At 39.8% G+C, this 5,558-nt stretch overlaps 1 long non-coding RNA gene across 1 annotated transcript; it reads left to right on the forward strand.

Moving 5' to 3' along the window:
* Window positions 1-1,029: 1,029 nt before the first annotated feature.
* LOC137423936 (uncharacterized) lies at window positions 1,030-4,447 on the forward strand. The gene is made up of 3 exons (XR_010983829.2): window positions 1,030-1,126; window positions 3,177-3,240; window positions 3,369-4,447. It is a non-coding gene; the product is annotated as an uncharacterized LOC137423936 (long non-coding RNA).
* The last annotated feature ends 1,111 nt before the right edge of the window (window positions 4,448-5,558 follow it).

Here is a 5,558-nt window from a genome sequence, read left to right on the forward strand (position 1 = left end):
TCTACCGACTCCTCTCCGGCCTTGCTCCCCCAGCTCTCTCTGTGCTCTGTCCCCCAAATATTCCTACAGGTCGCACAAGATCTGCCAGCAACCCTCTGATGGTTAAACTGCCGAAATCTCGGCTCTCTGCTCACCTTCACTCTTTCATTCCTCTTTTCTCCCGGCTCTGGAACAAACTCCCACACTCCCTTCAATCCCATTCCTCCCTCCAGGTCTTTAAAACAGCTGTTCACCACCATCTCTTATCTTCCCCCATCCAAAACCTTGATCTTTTCTACCCCCACTAATTCACCCCAGATCCACCTTGTTTGAAATTCCAACTTCTTTCCTGGAAGTCCTGGCAGTGTCCATATGTTTATACCTCTCCCACCCCCCCCCCCCCTTCACATGCCTCCCCCCCAAAGCCCTCTCCCTCCCACAGATCTCTCAATGTCTCCATGTCTCTCGGTCCCTGCTCTCAAATGTTGTGTTTGTGTCCTTCCCCCTCTCTCCCCATCTTGTCTACCGCTCCCGATGTTATTTGTTTTATGTGTCTGTTTGTCTTTCTGTGTGATTAATGTTCGCTCTTTCACGAGCCTCGATCTTGTATACAAAAAAAAAAAAAAAAAAAAAAACGCACACAACAGTGTTTACACGATTCGACTTAAAATGGCGACGACGGCATGGCGTTGTTCTCCCTCGGGCCCACGAACCGCTGAAAACGCGCAGTGTTTTGAGCGTCACGCAAAGTAGTCCGCCCATTCGTTAGTACGAACCATTGTATGTAACTCGATTATTTAAATAATAGGCTTTAAGGAGGTCGGTACGTAAGTACGGGCGTTCGTAAGTCGGGCGTTCGTAACCCAGGGACTGCCTGTATTCCAAAAAGAAATTTCCCATATATGGTGCGTGGGAAAAAATCACTTCCTCAAAAGCAAGCATGCACATATTTCCCTGAAACAAGACACTTCCTCAAAAGAGAAGCAGCTGTTTGGTGTTGGTTAACTTCCTCAAACTGGCCTTTAAAAAGTCAAGGATTTTAAACCGTTCACACTTCGTTTTTGGTGGAGCCTGGGGTGAACATTTTGCTTTTTATGGTGGTGGACACCTCCTCTGATGAAGAAGATTTTGACCCATCTCAATATTGGTGAGTTCAGATAATGTTATACCTTTTTATTGAAAGTCTTGTATATAATTGATGATTTAACTCATTATTTATTTTTCTTTTTTTATTCCAGCATTTCACCTCATAAGTGAAACAGATCGTTGTGTCGATGATCTCCATAAAGAGTGGCTTGCCTTAAATTAAGTGTTGGATGAATTCCATTTTGTTCGTCAAGCCTTTCATAATGATTTACATTCCTGCATTTTACCCCCAATGTGGAACCTTCATCCCCAATGAAGTTACCCAATGATTCCACATTCTTACAAGACTTACTTGAAAGGTACAGTCACGTGAAAAAGTAAGTACACCCCATGTAAAATTTTGACTTTTTCAACATATTTCAACATACAGCTATTTGATCTTCATTTCAACAATATTGAAAGATAAAGGTGATATAATATAACAAATATCATGAAACATTTACATTTTGAAGTCCATTGTATAATTTAAATAAACATAAATACAAATTTCACATGTGGAAAAAGTAAGTACACCCTTGGCTCAAATAGGTGGTATTGCCCCCTTTGGCACAAACAATCTCAAGTAGGCGTTTCATGTAATTGTGTACCAGTCTCTGACATCGACTGGGAGAAATGTTTGCCCATTCCTCCATGCAGAATTCTTTCAGCTGTGCGATGTTTGAGGGGTTTCTTGCATGCACAGCTCGTTTCAAATCCCCCCACAACATCTCGATGGGTTTTAGATCCGGGCTTTGACTTGGCCATTCCAGAACCCTCCATTTCTTTCTTTTCAGCCATTCCTTGGTGGATTTACTGGTATGTTTATGGTCATTGTCATGTTGCAAGGTCCACCTTCGGTTGAGCTTCAGCGTTCCAACAGATGGCCTCACTTTATCCTCAAGCACCCGCTGGTACAATGAAGAATTCATAGTGGATTCAATGATGGTGAGGTGCCCATGCCCTGATGCAGCAAAGCTGCCCCAAACCATAATATTTCCACTACCATGCTTTACAGTTGGTATCAGGTTCTTGTGGTCAAATGCTGTTTTTGGTTTTCGCCAAACATGTCTTCTTGTACTGTGGCCAAATAGCTCTACCTTTGACTCATCTGTCCAGATCACATTGTTCCAGAAGTGCTGGTCTTTGCCGAGGTCTTCATTGGCAAACTTCAGTCTTGCCCTAATGTCCTTTCTGGACAGCAAAGGTTTCCTTCTGGCACACCTCCCATGTAGATCAAATTTGTGCAGCCTCTTTCTAATGGTAGACTCGTGCACTTTGACATCCACAGTGGCAAGAGCTACCTGTAGGTCCCATGATGACATTCTGTGGATCTTAGAGACTTCTTTCAGCATGTTGCAGTCTGCTCTTGGGCTGAACTTGCTTGGGCGGCCTGGCCTGAACAAGTTGGCAGTTGTTTGGAATCTTCTCCACTTGTAGATGATCTTCTGGACAGTCGAATGATTGATTTCAAATTGTTTGGAGATCTTTTTAAATCCTTTCCCAGACTCGTAGGCATATATAACCTTCTTTCTGAAGGCCCCAGAGAGCTCTTTTGATCTAGACATGGTGACGCCGCACACTTCAACCACAAAGAGCAAACCAAACTAAATGTCTGAGGTTTAAATAAGACAGGTTCCTCCAAGATCCTCTCTAACAATGTTCTAATCATTTGCACCTGAGCTGGTGCACCTGATTCTAATTTTAGGTATTTGAAGTAGTGATAAATGTCGGGGTGTACTTACTTTTTCCACATACGAAATTTGCATTTATGTTTATTTAAATTATACAATGGACTACAAAATGTAAATGTTTCATGATATTTGTTATATTATATCACCTTTATCTGTCAATATTGTTGAAATGAAGATCAAATAGCTGTATGTTGAAATATGTTGAAAAAGTCAATACTTTACATGGGGTGTACTTACTTTTTCACGTGACTGTATGTTGGTGTTAGATGGAACTTACCTTACAGTATTAACCACGAATAACATAGTTACAAACTCTCATGTTACAAACGCTCATCAGATGAGATGTTGAAATAGCTGTTTGTTTGTTTTGTCCCCCCACAGTATTACTGATGAGGTGAGAACAGAAATGCCTCTTGTTCAGGACAGCAATCAAAAGCTGTCCCAGGTAATTAATTATTCAACTCCCTGTTTATTCATATTCAACTCCCTGCATATGTGAATGGCACTAACTACATGTGAATTGAGAGTTGTTTTATTTTATTACTAATACGATATAATTCTGTGTGTTCATAGGAGGGTAGACATGCTGCCATTCAAGACCCTTGCCGTTTCAAGACCCCTCCCCGTCTCACCCGCTGCCGCTTCAAAACCCCTCCCCCTCTCACCCACTCTCTCCCCATTTGAAACCCTCTTTCAAGGCCGCTCACTTTTCAAACAGCCATTATATCATGAAATATGTTGCAGATATGTATAATAATACAATGTTTGTTTTAAGTATTAATTATTTTGCCTGTGTTCAAAATTATTTGATCAAAAACTATAAAAAAAAGAATTAAGGAAGTAAAAAAGGGGAAGTGTGCCCTCACCAACGACCCAACCACCCTCCCTCGTCCTGCCCCCTTCCCTCCCTGTGTGTGTGGGGAAGGGTTGGGGGTGGGATGAAGGGGGGGGTGGTTGGGTCAAGGGTGGGGTGCACAAAAAAGGGGAATGATGGGGGGATTACATCATCAACGTCTTGTGTGTGGGTGTGTGGGTGTGGCTTGTGTGTGGGTGTGGCTTGTGTGTGGGTGGGTGTGAAGGGAATTTTTTAATTAAATAACTGTGGAGTGGTTCATTACTAATTCACTAATAAACTAATCCTTGTAGGGGGGAGAATGTGAGAGTATGAGGGGTATGAGGAAGTATGAATGTGGCGTATGAGGAAGTACGAATGTGGTGTATGGTGTGCAGGTTATTGTCTCAAGAACATTATATGTTGAGTTTTGTTTTTTGTAATTTTTGTAAATAAAATGACCCCAAGATTTCCTCTCCATTTAAATCATATAACTTATAAGTCCAAGGTACAGTCCACCACCTCAACGATGTTAAAAAGTTCATTAGTCCATTTTTTTGTATAACCCTTCTCAAAATGGCTTTTCCACCTGTTTATTCTAACAATATTACCAACTTTGAACTTTAGTTTTCTCAAATTAATCTCCTTTTCATATTTTAATGTTGTAACTGTTTGGGTTGGCTTTTCTTTAGTACATGAATGTATCGCATTGTTGTAATTGTCAACAATATCCTGAATTATAGTTACCCATTGTTGAGAACTGACTTGTGTGCATTTTTTATACAGCCTCTCTTTCAAAGTGCGATTAAAACGTTCAATGAAAACTGCTTTTCCTTCATTAAATGTACAGTATAATGTAATACCATGCTCTTGAAGAAAGTTCATGAATATGTTGTTGTAGAACTCCGCCCCCTCATCGGTCCATAGTTTCTTTGGTTTCCTTTTACTTTTATTAAATATCTGTTGGAAGGCTAACATCAGAGTATTACCGCTCTTGTTTTTCAGGGGAACAACCCAGGCAAAACTACTTCTCAAATCAATAACGGTTAAAGCATACTTGTGCACTTCATCATTACTTAGTTCAATTAAATCAGCAGACCAGATGTAATCAACGGCTTTAGAATGAACCTTCCTTCATTTAAACTTTGTGATTATAGGTTTGTGTAACTCATTACCAAAAATGGCCCCTTCCTCCGGATTAATATCATCCTTGGAGATTAGAAGTTTTTTAAGGGTTTTTCCCCCATCCCAAATCTCAATTTAAGAGCTATCACCTTCTTCACGAAAATCTTCTCGAGTTTCTCTCTCAGCGGTAGATTTTTTATCAGACAGATTATAAAGCATTTCTCTATCGGCTTCGTGTTTTCTGGCTAATGTATCGTTTTTACCATAAGCAATGTGATGCTTCATACACACATCATCAGTCTTGTTTTTAGGGTTAGACCAAAGTTTAGGATTGCCATTTTCATCTAATCTTTTTTCCAAGTTTGTTCCAGGACCGCAGGAGGAATAACCCAGTAGATGCAGTTCCCCTGGGATCCCCGTTGTTGTAAATTTAGTTCCTGATATAAATTTTTTGTATATCACCCCCGTTTTTAGGTGAGATGAATTGACACTTTTTAGCGCCACATATTACACATTCTCCCCTTTCATGAACTCTATTCGCTTTATTTATATCATAGGAGATGTTTTTAGATTTAGTTTTCTTTTTGCACTTGATGCAATAACTCATTTTATTATTAGGTTATTTTATTTTATTTATTTTTTTACTTGCACCACCTGTCAAAAGTTTTAGAACACCTCAATTTTTCCAGTTTGTATTGAAATTTACGCAGTTTAATGTCTCAATATACTCTGAAATTAATCACAGAACAAATAAACAATTGCCGATAAAACAGAAATCATAGAATCATTTTGTTTAACAAAATTTA

This window comes from Myxine glutinosa, chromosome 3, assembly GCF_964187855.1.
Source record: "Myxine glutinosa chromosome 3, kmMyxGlut1.1, whole genome shotgun sequence".
NCBI classification, from domain to species: domain Eukaryota; kingdom Metazoa; phylum Chordata; class Myxini; order Myxiniformes; family Myxinidae; genus Myxine; species Myxine glutinosa.